Raw genomic sequence first — 18,169 nt, 5'->3', positions numbered from 1 at the left:
AGAGAGGAGTCTTGCACAGGTATCAGGGCATGATGCTCCCAGAGGCCAAGGCTGGGGTGTACCCACACTCTGCTGTTGGCAGATCCAATCACTGTGGGTTCCCTCCAGCCACTTGTCTCTTACATGGGGCCCTGGGCTGGGAGCACCCTGAGCTTCTGGGCCCTGGAGTCATGGCCTAGGTATCCACTGTCCACTTTGCCAAACAGCTGATGGACTAGGGCAGTGGGTGGCTGGTTTCTACTTGAGCTTTGGTTCTGCCAGGGACTAGATGGAGTGGAGAGTGGAGATGTGGGATGGGGGTACACTTTCTCACCTCTGACCCTCAACCTCAGAGTCCTGGGGATCAGTGTATTCCAGTGCTACTAGGCAATGCCAATGGAAACACATCCACTATGCTATTCATGATCTCCCATTCCCCCCTGGCTTCCCCGTGTGCCTGTACACAGCTCCCACACACACCATTCCCCTTTGATGGGACCACTCATCAGCCACACGCACAACAGTAATCTCCCCACGTGGACAATGACACGGGTGGAGACACCCAGAGGTGTGACTCCTCTCTGCGGCTTACAATGGAGCAAGATCCACCTCTCAACGTCGCCTCCCACCTCTGCTTCTGCTACTGCTGCCACCGAGACCCAGCCCTGCGCCTGCTCCTGGAACACGAGGGGTTACACAAGCAAAGGGGCCCTACAACGATGGGACTAGCCAGAGATGAGCAGGAGTGGGCACGTGGCCGTGATACCTGGACTTAACAAAATGCCTCCTATTTACGACCTATACCTGTGCTATAAGGAATCCTTTTTTTTTTAAGTCTGTGTCATAGATGAGCAACCAGATATTGGACAAAGATTATGCTAAGCTGCCTTCCCTGTCCTTGTTGCCTGGGTTCCAGGTCCCTATAGAGCAGAGAAAGAGAAATGGTGACATGAACACACCATACTGCTGGCAGTGTGGCTCATGAGGTGGAGGGTCACAGGACACGCAACCTGTGACACCCTGCTATCTTTGTTCTCTGGAAAAACTGGGGCAGGGGACAGCCCGTGTGAACAGCCAGGATTGTTGGCCCGGTGTCTTTGGGAAGCCACAAAGAGGCCAGTCAGCTGGTGCAGAGCCCAAAGTAGGGATGAGGTGGCTGGAGGCTGATGCAAAGCGTCTCATGGGGAGAAGTAACATGATCTGATGTGGATGTGGGGGGGGGGGGACCCTCTGGTGACTTGCACAGGCACCAGTGATAGACAAGAGGAGTCATCCAGGAAGCTTTTGTTCAATTCCCAGAGTAGAGGTCATGGGAAATCTGCCCCTACAGGTAACCGTGGTGAGATTCTAGATGGAGTCAGGCCAAGGGTAGGTGTTTGCTGTGTATGTGTGTGTGATTTTACTGATGTAAAGGATATGTGCAAGCCGGGCGTGGTGGCACACGCCTTTAATCCCAGCACTCGGGAGGCAGAGGTAGGAGGATCGCAGTGAGTTCAAGGCCACCCTGAGACTAACATAGTTAATTCCAGGTCAGCCTGGGCTAGAGTGAGACCCGACCTTGAAAATCAAAAAAAAAGGATATGTGCAATATATTTTACAAGCAGTAAGAAACTACCCAACACCCTTTACTGCGAGGTTCCTAGAAGCAATAGGTTCTCAGATGAATTTTGCAGCCCTCCCAAATTTGTTGCCACGGATGGCTCCCATTGATAAGCAAGTGTAGTTCCCACGTGAACACTGGTTGGTCATTTCATTGGCTTTCCCGGACAAAAAGAAAGTGAAACAAGAGAAACATTTCCTGGAACTTCGCCAGTGACGTGAACACCTTCTTCAGGTATCAGAGAATAGTTTTCACTTCCTGCAAGAATGCTTCCTTGCCTTCTTGTGCTATGTACAATGTAGCATGCCTGTAACTTTAAGATGCATTGTCAAGGCTTTTCTCCATCACTGTTTAAAGTCTAGACAAATAACAAGGCGGCAAAGCCCTGAGCTTTCACGTTGTAAGCACTCCTACCCTCGCAGACTGCAAGCCACCGAGCTGGCGCCACTGAATGTGAGCTTGGGAATCCAGGCTTCGCCCTGTGCCCTTACGTAGAATTTCCACCAGGCAGATATGACAGCTGCAAGTAACCTCAGGAGCATAGGAAATAGGAAAATGTAGTGAAATAATTAGGAAGTCATGAGTTTTGAGTATTTATTGCCTTTGTGTTTAATATAACTTGTCTAGTTGTAGTTTAGATATCTTAATTTTTAGAAGCAGCTGAGCTGTGTTGATCAACCAACTCACAAAAATCACTGTTTATCACTTAACTTTCATGAATGTGTAGAAGCCAGCTCCAGCACACACGTGCGCACACACACGCACACACTCACCACTGTGTGGTAGTTGCAGAATTCACCCATCTTTCCAACTCAGGTCAGGAAGCCACTGCTATACAAAATGGGGAAACTGAGGCTGCAAGGGTGAGGGAAGTTGTCCAAGACGCAGGGTACCCACTGTTCCCGAGCACAAGGGTGTGTCTGGAGGGGTGAAGAGACAGTGGCTGCAGGCTCAGGGGGCTGCTGAAGCCCCCAAGCCCTCGGAATGGGATCCTGGTGGCTCCTCAGGGACAGGCGGTGTCGTCTAAATCTCATGGCTGTGTCTGGCTAACAAATTAGCTGCCAATCTCATGACAACCAATGTAAACGAGTTTGTCCATAAGATGGGACTGTGCTGAGCTCAGCACAGGAAGCCAGGGTCATCTCCAGGCCTCCTTGGCCCAATATACTACCGTCTCATGGCCCTTGAATCCAGAGGTCAAGAGGGCTTCAGAAGCTATCCCCCTGACCCCAAAGACCCAGGCTACCCCACCTGCTCTCCCCTAGGACATCCTTCTTTTCCCATTCAAAATCCAATTTGGCTCCACAGCTTCCTTCTTGACCCATTCATTTTCTAAAGTGCCCACTTGACCCTGGCTCAATGAAACAAGAGCTGTCTGAATTCTAGGCTCCACAACCACCCTAGTTCCCAATGTGGAGGAGGGAGCCAAGGGTGGCCCAGCACAGCCAGGGCCAGAACAGTGGCCATAACCAACCACTGCTAACGATGCTGCTTGTCCATGGAGATCTGCTCTGTCCAGCTTGGCAGGCCTCCTGATGTCTGGATGCTTGAAATGCTGAGGGCAGTAGGGAGAGCGAAGCGGGAACTGGCCAGAGAGTGAGCACAACCTAGCTCCTGTGCATGGGAGGAGAGAGCTGGCTCAATCTAGAACGATCTTCTCTCAGATCATTAGCAGTATTGACAGTGGATAAGCTAAAGATTCTCTCAGTTTCCATTCAACTCGTAGAAAAAATAAGGGCTATGGAGGTAGCTCAGTGGGTAAAATGTTCGCAGAGAGAAGATGAGAATCTGAATTTAGATTCCCAGAACCAGTGTCAATGCCAGGCATGGTGGCATGTGCTTGTAATCCCAACACTTTGGAGACAGGGACAGGCGATGCCCAGGGAAAGCTGGCTAGCTAGAATAACTGAACTGGTGAGCTCTGGGTTCAATGAGGGACCCTGTCTCAATAAATGAGGTGGAGAGCAACTGAGGAAGACACCTGACATCTACCCTGCTTTCCACATGCATGCATACACACATGAATACACATGAAAACACACACGTGAATACACACATGTGCTCACACAGACATATGAGTATACACCACACACATGAATATACACATGTGCTCACATACACATGATTACACACACACATGTGCTCACACAGACATATGAATACATACCACACACACACATGCTCACACACGCACATGAATAATAACACACACATACACACACAAATAAGTGAGTATGATGAATCATTGGCTTTCAGAGATTTAGTATTGGAATGTTTGTGGTGACCTGTTTCATGGCCTTGTCGGCCTCTGTCTGTTGCATGCCAAGCTGGGGCAGAAACTGGGTAAGGAGGACCTGGTGCCTGCCCAGGCTCTCCTGACCCTGGCCTCAGCCCTCCGGGACAAAAGGTCAATCCCAGCAGGACTTGCCTGGGTGCTAGCTTATGCCTCGTATGGATGGCAAAGCTGAAGGACCTCTGCCCAGGGCGAGCTCTGCCCAGATTCCTGAGACCCAGGATGCCTCATGGCAGGCGGTAAAGATTCCAAACTCCAAATGTTCAGTGAAAGGCCAGGACCTCAGCAACTCTTTGTTCTTCTAGATACCCAGTTTACCCTACTGCAAAATGTGTTCTCATAGGGCTGAAGAGATAACTTCGTGGTTAAGGCACTTGCCTGTGAAGCCTAAGGACCCAGTTTCGACTTCCCAGAACCCACGCAAGCCAGATGCACAGGCATCTGGAGTTCATTTGCAGTGGCACACCCATTCTCTCTCCCTCTTTCTGCCTCACTCGGCCTCTCTCTCTCTCTCTCTCATAAACAAAGAAAATAAAATTCTTTAAAAAAAATGTGCCCTTGTAGAATGCAAAGGTGTCTCAATGCCAAGACTATCAAAATCCCCAAGCAAGGGAGCATGGAGCCACAATAGGATCATTAGTAAGTCATTAGTTTTCTGAATGGTATTACTAGATAGACCTTGCACAGAGCTTGAGAACATGCCTGCCCTGGGGTGTGGTACAATAACTAATGTTTACGTGATGCCTCACAGCATGGAAACAGTAGTCATATGTAGCTTTCTCATTTGATTCCCACAACAAAGCAGGTAAGGCAGTGCTTTTCTGTGTTTGTTTCACAAGCCAAGAATGACAGGTGGAAGGAGGGGAAGGGATCTCCTCAGGCCACGGAGTCAGACGTTTAGAGAGCAAGAACTTGAACCCATCTCCTATGTCCAGACCTCACCCTTCCCCTTCCCAGGACCCATTCCCAAGCAGCTGGGAATTGTGCTGAAGGAGGATAGGTTAAGATTGGGAGTGGGGGCAGGTGAGGATGCCAGCTGTGTGGCCTCAGCTCCCCTGGACCCTGGGCTTATGCTACAGGCAACAGCCACTTGCTAGTGCCGCTGGGGAATATTAGGTGGATAAAAGGTTCAAAGGACTGGGCAAAGCGCCCAGCACTGAGAAAACGTCATTGTTCTTATCACTGCTGAGGATCCAGGAAAAGGGTGTGTGCCCTTCTGGCTTGCCCGCCTCTCCAGAGGCAGGAGGTGGACATGATGGCTTCCCAACTCTCACCCAGCTGAAAAGACCAGGAAGTGATTTCTCCTCCACCTAGAGACACTCTCACCCCACGCAGCATCTAGGACTTTCCCCGGGCTCACAGCGGCTCCTCTCCCAGACAGGAAGTGAGCTGGGGAATGCCTGCCCTAGGGGACAGCCTGCCTGGGCTGACAGTGGAGAGAGGAGAACCTACGTCCCGAGGTAAGATGGGCCCTGACCATGGCTTTGGAATTAACCAAGGAGTCATTTCTCCCCAGTGCCATGATTTTAGCGGAGGTATGGGCAGTGTAGAGAGCATGACATTATGCCTCATTCTGCCTCAGTTTCTTCAGGTGTACAGTGAAGTTACTGGTGGCTAACATTAGTAGGAGTAAAAGCATTCTCCTGGGTAAGTGTCCCCTCCTTCCTATTCAGAGGAGACGAGGATGAACCCCAGGTGCCAGACATTTCTCCTTCCTATGGACACTCCCGGGTGGGATCTTCCCATAAGTCAGAACTAGGGAGGGGACAGGGTGGCCACAGGAGCACTGGAGACCTCTCCCCATCTTCCAGAGCAAGTGCCCCACTGCCAGCAGCTACCAACCTTCGGACATCACCCTAGTCCACTTGGCTGCCAGAATGCTCAGCTTCTTGACATACCACTGCCTTGCCCCCTGGATCTCTCCCAGGGCCACCTGGACCCCTGCCTCTCAGAAGCGTCACAGGACCCTCAGAAGCCAGCCTCCTGAGCACACACAGGTCAGGTGAACTCAAAGGCTCAAGGCTGGGAGGGCTGTGCTACTAAGGGGCGTCACCTGGGTCCTGTGTTTTGATTTCGCCCAGCTGTGCCTGTGTGCGTTTAGATTAATCCTGTTAGCTGGCTGGAGCTGGGCTACCGCTGTTTATCAAGAGTGCTTGTGTGATTCTGTTTGATAGGCAGCCGTCTTCCGTCTATCTTGCCGTAACTGCGGGGAAAGCCTGGAGGGCCAGGAAGGGCTGTCGGGGCCCCTTCATGTTGCCCTGCAGAGGGTGGTGCAGGGTCTACCTGGGCACCCACTGCCCCTCCTCTGCTGCCCCCTTTGGTGCCCACTTTTGTCATAAGCCTAGAAGGCTCCCAGCCTTGAAAAGCACTGGTCTAAATGAGGCTTGACCACCCCTTGCTTGGTCACTGGGACCAAGTTTGGGGGAAGGAAAGGTCCAGTCCTGACCTGTCCCGTCAGCCGTGGGGTCCCAGGTGAGGCTCGCCACTGTTTGCTCACCTGGAGCATGACTCTGGTAACACCTGTCCACTTAGGGGACACGTCCTCAAGGAAGCCCTTGACAGTGTTCTCGGCAGCATCCACCTGGAGCCAGCAGTGGGGGTGGCTGGGTGCTGCACATTTGAAGAAGAGGCTAACAGCCCTTCTTGGCAATATGTCCTTTGGGAAGTCCCCAGAACAAATGGTCTCTCCATTTCTTCATCTATCAATGGAGATAGCCCATTGTCTGCTCACAGGGTGGATTCAAAAGTCCAAGGTTTCCCATCCATTATTTTACACTTTTAGGCAAGGCCTCATATATTCCAATCTGGCCTCAAGCTCTGTAATCTCACTCTGAGAGTGACCTTGAACTGCTGACCCTCCTGCCTCCCAAGTACTGGGATTATTGGCGGGTGCCATCACACCCACTTTAGGTGGTGCTGAACCTTGTGCGTGTGAGGCAAGCATCTGACCACTCTGCCAACGGCGTTACATCTCTACCTCGCTTTTCGTGTTTTGAGACGGGGTCTCACTACGTAGCCCAGCCTGGCCTTAAACTTGCAGCATTCCTCCTGCCTCTGCTTCCTGAGTGGCTGCAATGACAGGCATGCGCCACCACCCCTTACTTTCATCTGCCCTCATATCATGTGCTTGGCTCCCAGCTAGGGGGGTACTGACACCCTTAGACGGAGAACACAAGGTCAGTGAGGAGCAACAGCTGACCCCACTGCCCCCAAGTCTGTGCCCACAGTTGATCTTGGGGGTGGCTTAGGATCTGCCCAGGATGGCACTGGTGGTGTGATGGCCTCTATGGTGACATTATGGTGAGACAGAACTACTACCCCACACTAGAGCTGCAAAGGTCAAAGAAACTGCTCGGTGCCAGGGACTCCAAGAGCAATGCCTCTCCTACCACTAAGAAGCTCTCGCTGGCCAGAGGCCAGCACCCTGAGCCACACCTACTGGGTGCGCCTAGTGGCCCTTCTTCCCAGGTGTTCCCCAGATCCCATCCACACCCAGGAAGCATCCCTGAGCAAGGCGGCCAATCCAGGGCCTGACAATGAATCACAACTCCAGAGCCTCCTTGTCTGCCCCACCGGGGCTCAGTTCATTTCTCCTTTTAACAGCTTTCTTGCTATAAAATTCAAATACCATGGGGCTGGGGAGTGGTCCAGCTGACAGAGGTGCTTGCAAAGCATGCTGGCCAGGATTTAGTTTCCCAACACCCACATGAAGCCAATGCCCAGTGGAGCAGGTATCTGTGATGCCATTGCAGGTGCAATGATGAGGCAGAGCCAGGAGCTCGCAGTCTGGCAGTCAGGAAGTTCTTTGCAGTGGCGCGAGACCATGTCTTAAAGATGATGGAGCACAGAAAGCTTGAGGTTCTGCTTTGACCTCCACATACACACAAACAAATCATCAATAAAAATAAATTTTAAGGGCTGGAGAGATGGCTTAGCGGTTAAGCGCTTGCCTATGAAGCCTAAGGACCCCGGTTCAAGGCTCAATTCCCCAGGACCCACGTTAGCCAGATGCACAAGGGGGCACATGCGTCTGGAGTTCATCTGCAGTGGCTGGAGGCCCTCATTCGCCCATTCTCTCTCTCTCTATCTGCCTCTTTCTCCGTCTCTCTGTCACTCTCAAATAAATAAATTTTAAAAATTAAATAAATTTGAAAAGAATCCAAATACCATGTAGTTGACTCACTTAAAACAGGATGGTGACTCATGCTCTTTAATTCCAGCACTTGCAAGGAGCTCTGTGAGTTCAAGGAGAGCCTGTCCACAGAGTGAGTTCCAGATCAACCTAGGCTAGAGTGACACCTGTCTCAAAAAATAAATAGCACTGGAGAAATGGTTTAGCAATTGAGATGTTTGTTTGAAGAGCCTAACATCTCGAGTTTGATTCCCCCAGGACCCACATAAGGCCAGATGCACAAGGTGGTACATACATCTGGAGCCCGTTTGCAGTGGCTGGAGGCCCTTGCGCTCTCATTCTGTCTCTCTTCTCTCTCTCTGTTTGCAAATAAATAAATAAAAGTATTTTTAAAAAGAAAATAGGTGAAAACTAAAACTAAAAAGCATAATTGCATGGTTTTAGGATATTTACAAACATGTGCAACCATCACTACACCAGATTAGGAACATTTTTATCACCTCACAAGGATCCCCATACTGTTTAGCGATCACCCCTCCAGAGACAAGATCCACGCTGCTAAGCACATACATGCCTCCATCGACCAAATCCTCACCACCCCACAAAGTAGTCTGCTCCACTGTTGCAACCCTCTACTTAGCTTAAATTTTTTTGACAAGCTGGAGAGATGACTTAGTGGTTAAGGTACTTGCCTTCAAAGCCAAGGGACCCAGGTTCAATTCCCCAGGACCCACGTAAGCTAGATGCACAAGGTGGTACATGTGTCTGAAGTTCATTTGCAGCAGCTAGAGGCCCTAGTACACTCATTCTCTCCCTCTCTCTCTCTCAAATAAATAAACAAAAATAAAAATATTAAATATATATACATACACACACACACACACACACACATGTATATTGCCACTGAACAAAGACTATTTGTCCCCATCAAACCTCCCTCCCATTGGTCCTGTTCTAGAAGCCATCAGATTTGGGGACATAGGAGGTCCTTCTCTATCCACTCACTTGCACATGCAGAAGCCCCTGGCCTAGGGCCCCTGACCTCTGGCTGAGGCTAAGGCATTCCATTTTTTAGGTGCCCATCAAGGATTTCCCATTGTATTCACAAAGCAAGCCCTTCTTCAGGTACAGGGACTAAGACTTAGGGGGAAGACTAGGCTTTGGTTAGTGGTGAAGTGGGACCTGGGGAACTGGCTCTGTGACCCCATCGGCTGAAGGTCCAGTTATAGCAGGAGTGGGACTCAGGCCAGGGCTGGCAGAGCCTGTGGCTGTCAGGCAGGAGAGGGGGCTCCCAGTCGACTTGTTCATTCTAGCCAGGCAGCAATCCCACGCTTGGTTAACTCTGAGAGTGACGCTGCTTCAGAGCTGACCTGTTGTAGCCTCGGAGCTCACTTGACCACAGGGCTAAGACCCCAATCCTCTAGACTCTGAGTCCTGGATGGCCGTGAGGTGGGGGACAATGAGTCAATACCCGAGTCCTTCACATACATCCGAGGCAGGAGAGGCCCCGGAGTTCCAGGCCGGCTCTCCCGATCCCTGCAGCTTCACGTCTGTTCCAGCCTGATCAGTCCTGGGCCTCCTGCTACGTACGTCAGCATGGACCCGTCTGCCTGCCCTTGAGAATTCAAGCTGGCAGGACAGGCATTGCTCTCTGGCACCGAGGCTGTAGCAATCCAGAGCCAGCCGTGTTCTGAAGGCCGGAGACACTCCCGTGGTCTCGAGGAGAAAACTGTACACCATCAGGTCAGGCCATACCTTCAAGTCCACGTCGTGGCTGAGAGGCTGGGGGTCGAGGATCAGGGTGACGTGAGCTGGAGTCCAGCCTCCACAGGGAATTTGGTCACCAGGCTTCCACCTGCATTGCTATACCGTGAGTTGGTAACATGTGCCTCACTTACCCACTTGTGAGGATTCAGTAAGATTTTTAAGCCATTCCTCAAAGCTTACATACAGTGTGGGCCCATTTAGGGAAATGACTAAGTTTCAGACAAGAAAATAGATTAGTGGTTACTAGGGTCAGGGAAGAGAAAGGAAAAGGATGTCATAATTGGGATGTTTTTGTTTTTCCCTTTTTCTTTTTCTTTATTTTTATTTTTCAAGAGAGACAGAGAGAATTGTTGTGCCAGGGCCTCAGCCACTGCCATCAAACTCCAGACACTTGCACCACCTAGTGGGTATGTGTGACCTTGCGCTTGCCTCATTTTTGTGCCCCTGGCTTACATGGGATCTGGAGAGTTGAGCATGGGTCCTTGGGCTTTGCAGGCAAACGCTTTAACCACTAAGCCATCTCTCCAGCTCACAATTGGTATCTTAAATGTCTGCTAAAGCTCAGGTGTCAAAGAGTAAGTCTCCAGTGCTGTGGTCAGAAGGGGGGACCTGTGCGAGGTCATTGTGTGCTTGAAGCTGTGCCCTGAGCAGTGCCTTCATCCACAGATGAAACCATCACTTGATTGGACATTGGTAAGAGGCCTGTTTGGAGGAAGGAGGTGGTTTGGTCATTGTCTCTCTTTTCTTTGTCTCTGCTTCCTGGCTCCCACGAGGTAAGCAGCCAAGCTTCCCAGGTGGTGTTTCCTCCCCACGGGACTAACAACGACCATGAGCTAAAATGTCTGAAATCATGAACCTAAATAAACCTTTCCTCATCACGCTGATTGCTCTTTTTGGTTTTTCAAGGTAGGGTCTCACTCTAGCCCAGGCTGACCTGGAACTCACTATGTCGTCTCAGGGTGGCCTCGAACTCTCTGTGATCCTCCTGCCTCTGCCTCCCAAGTGCTGGGATTAAAGGTGTGCACCACCACCCCTGGCTTCATGACATTGATTTCTAACAGGTATTTTGTCATAGCAACGGAAGGATGACTGATCTATAAAAGGGGGACAGCAGGATCCTGTAGTGAAGAAACTGCTCCAAGTATGTACGTGTGTGTATGGGTGCACCGGGGCCTCTTGCCACTGCAAACAAACACCCCTTCTGTGCCACTGTTTATATCCAACTTACATGAGCAGCTTGGGACTTGGGACCAGCTAGCCTGGTGAGCAGCAAAACACCAGCAATGAGAATGAGAGAGAGACGAGCCTGCATCAAACAAGGCGGAAAGCAAGGAACAACCCGAAAATTGTCCTCTGACTTACGCATGCATGTCATGACACGTGAATGCCCACACACACATCACACACACTAACTAGCTAAATAAATAGTTACTGAAACAATACAGGGCAGAAAACAACAACGTGTAACGTTACTTGTTAGGTCAGGGTTCCTCCACACGCTGGGGTGTCCTGAAGGAGTGTCCCATGAAACCGTCCGAACAAATGGGAAGAGAGGCTAGGCAGGAAGAGCCTTACCATGGACTGAACATCTTTATTTCTGTGCCCTCTCTGAGTGCTTAATAAATATGAGAGGGAGGATGTACGGGAGTCAACGAGTGAGTGGGTGAGTGAATGAATGAGTAGGAAAGCTAGTAATCTATTGTTCTCTCAGGAAATGAAAAGGTGCAAAGCAAAAAGACTTTGGTATAGACCCAGCAATGCTCTTTAGCCCGGACGAGTCTGCCCAGGTTCATGCCTAGCCTCCTCCCCAGCGCCGGGAGCAAGCTGAGGGCCGGCCAGGACAGCAGAGCGATGCACTTTAATTAGTGCAAGAGTAAATTACATCAGACGGAGAGAGCCCCGGCTCCTCCCGACGGCGCGAGGAAAATGGAAGCCTAGCATTTCCAATTTAAGGTTTAGTTAGATAATGCCTATTGGTGCCAGTAGATTACAGAGTGGATATTAAATCCTGCAGGATTTGAAATCTGAGCATACAAGTGGAATCCATAAGTAGAGGGAAGCAGCCGGAAGGAGCTGGGCTGCTGTCCTCAGCTAATGAGAAGCCTTACTGTGACTGAGCAGCAGACCCAGAACTGGGTCCCAAAGTGCCCCCCAATGGGCCTGGAGGGTCAGTGTTTGCTGGAATTGCAGGAGTGAAGTGGCTTTCCTCGCTGGCGTCCTGAACAGTCATCCTACGGAGGACAAAAACTGAAATGCTTGAATCACGTCAAGAACCCACACTTTGGGCTAGAGAGATGGCTTAGCGGTTAAGGTGCTTGCTTGCAAAGATTAAGGACCTAGGTTTGACTCCCCAGTACCCATGGACAGCCAGATGTATAAAGTGGTGCATGCATATGGGATTTGCAGTGGCTGGAGGCCCATTCTCCCCCCACCCCCTTTCTTTCTCTCCTTGCAAACATATAAAACTTTTTTGTCAAAAAAAAACCCACACTTCAACACTTCAATTGTTTTTAAACCTTCCTTCATTTCCCACCCAGCCAATTTATATGCTGCCTTCAAAACCCATCCGTCAACCCATCCTAACTATCTACTTGGATTCCTGGGTGAGCCGGAGGAGCCCGGCTTTCCCAATCCCAAGCATTGCTTTCACTCAGTTCCAAGGATTTACCTCTCTTCCTGGGCCCTCACTCTTGGAAATGTGTGGCCATGACTCACTCTTCCATGCCCTTCCCCTCTCGCCCCCCCCCCACAAAGAGGTACCCAATATACATGCGCTACACAAATGACGTTTAGTAGATTTGTTTTTCTCTTTCAGCAGCCAGTACACTTTTGAATATGTAATGCAGTCACAGCACCAAAGACTCAGGAAGTAGAAAAGGGTCTATCTACTGAGCAAGTCCCCCTCCTGCTCTGCCTTGCTGCTCCCCTGGGGACTGCTGTGTGCCCTTCTAGGAGGCTTTCTCCACATCTCAGCCCACATGGATGCACATCTCCCCCTTTCTTGACAAACCAGCAGGATGAGACACACATTATTCGACTCCACTATCTTCCTGACCTTTCTCAGAGGCTGTCCTTCTCACTACATAGAGGACGTCTCCTTATTCCTGTTCCCTTCTGAGGCACGCTTTGCTCAGAGGGGAGGGGCTGCAAGGATGGACTCCCAAGTCGTTCTGTTCCTTCAGATGATGCACAATGTTCCTGCAGAATTCCAGGAGGACCGGTTCCGGGGACCCCCACTGATACCAAAATCCGTGGATGCTCAAGGCCCTTGTATAAAACAGCATGGTACTTGCAAGCAACCTACGCACATCCTCCCAGATACGGAAAATTATGTCTAAATGACTTATATACCTAAGACAATGTAAATGCTGTGGAAATAAGTGTTCGACTATTGTTTAGGGACTGATGACAAGGGAAAAAAGTGTCTGTGCATGTCTAGTACCGATGCAATTTTTTTCCAGTATTTTCCATCTACAGTTGGTTGGTTCATGAATGTAAACCCTGCAGATGCAGACAGCCAGCTGCGTTGTGTTGATTGGCACTTTCCAGTGGCCTCTCTGGCATCTCCGGACCAGCAGGCTTAGGGCAGAAAAATGGCTAGGATCGAGAGTGTGGGCCCCAGAGCCTGAAGCCTGCTGGGCATGTGGCCCTTCCCTGGGACTCAAAGGACGTCTCACAGGCCCAGCATGAAGGCTGGGGCTCAGGGAAGGCAGACAGAGAAGCTTATTAGTGTAAGCAGGATGAAATGTGTAAATTAATTACCCCGGCCACCCGTGCATGTAGCAGCTGGTCTTGCGCATCGAGAGAAGCTTGGCCTGTGTCCCTCCTGCAGTTTGGCTCCCCCGCCAGAGGCAGCCCAGGGAACCTGCAGCTGCATGCCCACTGGGGAAGGGGCCCAGGCTCAGCCCAGCCTCGGGAGCCACAGACAGGCAGCCTTAAGGAGATCAGCAGGCCTTTCCCTGCATGGCAAGGTAGGGTTTCCAAGCTTTCATTAAACAGTGACAAGGGAGGGGAGAGAAGAGCCCATCCTCTGGCCTATTCCCCACTCATTCATGAAGCACCTATGGGTCCACCGATGACAAGGTGTCGCACATCGTGCTGCTGCTGCCTCCTTCCCTTCACTGAATCCTCACAGTATTAGTCCCATTTCACAGATGAGAAAACTGAGCGTCAAGAAGTATCTTATTTTATTGACACATCTGCTGCATGGCAACCAGTACCGTGTCAGTATGCATGCACAGGCGTGGGGTAATCTCTGGGGTCATACTGTGCCTCCACATCCATGAGAAAAAGAATCCCTCCTCCCTAAGCCTGTGGCAACCTTGCCTAAGCTCCGCGTCCCCACCCAATCTGGGTTCAGCTAGCCCACCTGGCCTCCTCTCTTCATCAGTCCTCCGGCCCCACCCACCTAGCTGCTTCCTGCTCAGCACCCACCCAGCCTCTGCGTCTGCCTGTCCCTCCACTTCCACCATGGGTCCCCTGGAGGCTGTCTCGAGCCACTGTCCTCAGCCATCCTCAGAGCATGTCTTCTTCTTAGAGGTTCTCCTGGGGAGATGACCTCTGCACTTGCAGCGAGAACCCAGCTCCGCATATGGCCGTGACAAGGACCGGTGGCGTTGCCTCCCGCGGGGGTGGCCACTGCCCTCCTCACCCACGGAACTCAGCTGCAAGTCAGCCCTGCTGGTCACTCCCGGGCTTCCTGTCATGACTTTCCATGCGGCAGTGTCCTTCTCGGAAAGCCTGCCTCCCTCGCTCTGGGGTGTGCTCGGAGCTTACCTCACCTACGCCAGCTGCTAAGGGTCGGCTCCCCCAGCTCACCTGCCATCTAGAGACTAGATTCAGCATGTTCCCTACAACCACTCCCTCTCCATGCCTACATCTTGCCACGCCTCCAGTCAACTGGCTCCCTAGTGTCTGAGGATGATTGACTGCAGGCCCCCTCCCCCAGTACCATAACCCAGCCTTGTACAAGTCACTTGAGTAAAATGGGGTCAAATTTGCATATAACCTAGCACATCCTCCTGTACACTTCAAATCTTCAGATATCTCTCTATTACCTATACCTAATGCAACGTGAGTGCTATGTAAATAGGTGTTATGCTGTTTTGTTTATGGAATAATGACAAGAAGAAAATCTACATGTTCAGTGCAGATGCAATTATTTTTAACATTTTCCATCTGTGGTTGGCTGAAGCTGCGGACTTGTTGGAGCTTTGGACACAGACAGTGGTGGAGGCTAGGCTGTGTCTATGGCTGAATGAAGCCTCCCTCCATGCTCCTGTGTCCTCCTCCTTATCTTGTCTCTCAATGGGAGCCCTGTGAGTTTCTGCCTCATCTGGGCCTAGAAAAGAGATTTATCTGGTCTAGTCCATACCCCTAAGCCACTGCAGACCCACCTCTAACCCCAAAGGTCATGAGCACAGTCTCCCCTGACCAAGACCTCCACTGTCACATGGACCTCCTGCAGGTCACCAATCAATCATGGGGCTCGTGGCCCATCAACTCAACATCACGGACGGTGGGAGACACAAAGGCTCTACCAAGGACCGAACCCCAGGCCAGTGAGGTAGAGATTCTCCTGGAAAGCATGAACACAGATTAAGACCTCTCCTCCCTTCCTCTCTTGGCTCCAGACCACTCTTAGGCCATTCTCATGCCCTGGGGAGGGGTCCCAGCTCACTGTCTCTTGCACAGCTCCCGTTAGCCCACCCTCCTCTTCTCTGCCTTGGGCACTTCTGAGTCTCAGCCTTGGCAAGGTGATGAATTGGGAACCAGAAGTTGGCACATCTACCAAGCAATTAGTGTTTATCTCCCTCGTTTATGTGGCTGAACAACAGCTCGTTTTCAAACTTAATAGTCAATACGCGGAAAGATAAAACTGCCTCTGTCACTCTTGGGAGATGGCTCGAAGATTTGATGGGAAGATAAGGATGGGGGATAGGCCCCAGAAAGGAACCCAGCAAGTCTTGCCCTGCTCCTCCTGCCAGTCCTGAGATGGAACCCAAGGCCAGTGCCCGCGGGGAAAGGGGGTCGTTCCCTGCCCAACCTCTGGCCTCCAGTCCATCTCGGGCAGGCACTGACAGGACAGGCGGCAAATCTCTCGCTCCTGCTCGGACTAGGACTCTGCCTTCCTATTCATCCCACCGATTGCAAGACGTAGCTAGTGTAAAAGGAGGGCAGGAAGGGGGCTGGCTTTGTGAAAGACCTGGCTGTACAGCAACACAGTCCACAGGGCCAGGGATGGGGATGGAGGCTTGGAGCCCATCAACCACAGCGAACTGCTGCCATCTGCTGGTTAGTTCTGGAACTTCAGGAGCCCTAACGCTGGCCTATAGTTCTGTGCTGGCTATATGCAGAAGCTAAAAGGATCGGGGTGCAGTGGCAGCTACCTATAATCCCAGAACCTGGCAGGAGGATCAGGACTCCCAAGCTATATAGTGAGTTCAAGGCCACACTGCCAGAGTTCCTGCTTTGTTGTTGCTTTGACAAGAACAATAAGGATTCCACTCTCTGTCACTGAATACCTGCCATACAGGTATTTGTACACGTGGTTTTTGTGATCCGCCATCATCACCTTGTTATCCCATTGATGCTCAGATAGGAGAGACAGCTTGCCCAACATCTCACATCCCGTGGGTGGTGCAGATGGTGGATGACTCTAACTGTGACTACCCCTCCAGACCCAGCTCCCACATGAGGAGACACTCTGACACCCCCTCACTGGACATCTTCTAGGTCCCCTTTGGTGTCTGCCACATTCCTCTCCCACGTCCCGTGCTGGGATGACTGCTCCAGAGCCCTCAGGCCTGCGCATGCGCCAGGCGGTGCTGTTCTAGTGCACAGCGGAGTTCCCTCTTGTTTCGGGAGCCTGCACCCCTGGGGTCCTGAAGGCCTACAGCGGAGCCACAGTTTGTGGGGGAACCAGCCTTCTCCTCTTCTCAACAGGAAGTTTCTTCCTTAGCTAGGTATCCAAAGCCCTGATACTCAGGTCTAAAGAAGAAGAGGGGAATAAAAAGGGGGGCTGGGGAGATGGCTTAGTGGTTAAGGAGCTTGTTTGCAAAGCCAAAAGACCCAGGCTCAACTCCCCAGGACCCATGTAAGCCAGATGCACAAGGAGTTGCATGCATCTGGAGTTCGTTTGTAGTGGCTGGAGGCCCCAGCGTGCCCATTCTCTCTCTCTCTCTCATAAATAAATAAAAATAAAATATTTAAAAACAGAAAAAGAGGACGGACAACTGGGCTGGGAGAAGGGAGCTTCTTGGATTTGGAAGTGCACCTACTCAGCCCCCTCATGGCGCCCCAGCCTTTAGCCAAGTGCATTTTCCAGTCTCTTCCCACCCTCCTGCATCAGTTAAGAAAGGACCCTAGAAATGAACCATGCAAATGCTGGAGAGGGCAAGCAGCTTGCCCAGATTATGCAGGCAGAGTTCCAGGGCCAGGATAGGAATTCAGATCTCCCAACTGCCCAGACAGGGGGCCCTATTGAACCTCAGTGCCTTTTGCTTTGCCTCGTCTGCTGGTGGGTTCTTCAGATCATGCTCAGAGCTGCCAGTACCCCAAGGCTTGCTGAGGGTTTGCTCTGGGTCTGAGATAGACAGGAAGTGGCAATGACAGTCATGCTTCTGTCCTCCTCTCCCCTCTCCTGTGCTGGACACCTGCTCTGGCCAGTTCTTTCCACTCTTGCTGAGGAGGGAGGCATCTTGGGGGCTGGGAAGAAAGGGATCCCTGGTAGCTCAATAATCACAGCTTCAGTGGAATGGAAGGGGCAGGATTGGTGGGTGGAGGGATGCTCAGAAATGTCCCCACCCTGCCTGGTCCCAGCAGAAAGCCAAGGGCTTCCAGTCACTGGTGCTTCCTACCTTGCCCACCTCCATGCGTCCATGGCACCCCCTGGGGAGACTCAGAACAAGCAGCCTGCTGGCCCCATGGCTAAGGATATTCTCTGCAGCAGGGCCCCAAGGATGGGGAGCCCCTGAAGCTACCAGCTTTCTCAGAATCTGGCAACCCGACATACCTCCTCTCCATCCCAACCCCAGGATGGCAGGTCTGGAGAACATCAGGGGGCTACATGGCACTGACTGTTCAGAGAGCTGACCCACTGGACACTCATCAGGGTATACAAGGAGCATTAGCCAATCTCAGAGCCACTGTGTCCTCCCAGCTCTCACAGGAGGCCACCAAGGGGGCCCCAGCATGGCGGCAGTCTCCCAGGCAGCATTGCGGGTATTCCCCAGAGGTGGCCCCATCCCTCATCCTTGCTCCTCCTGAGCCTTTCCGATCGATCCTCCCCCCTCCTGTTCTTCCCTCCCTTCTCCTTGAAGCCCTCCCCTCGCCTTGGGCCTGGCCACTTACTGGCTGGGATCCGAAACGTCCCTGGGAGAGGGAGGAAGAGGGTCAC

Source organism: Jaculus jaculus, chromosome 3, assembly GCF_020740685.1.
Source record: "Jaculus jaculus isolate mJacJac1 chromosome 3, mJacJac1.mat.Y.cur, whole genome shotgun sequence".
Lineage (NCBI taxonomy): Eukaryota > Metazoa > Chordata > Mammalia > Rodentia > Dipodidae > Jaculus > Jaculus jaculus.
This window is presented reverse-complemented; position numbering follows the sequence as displayed.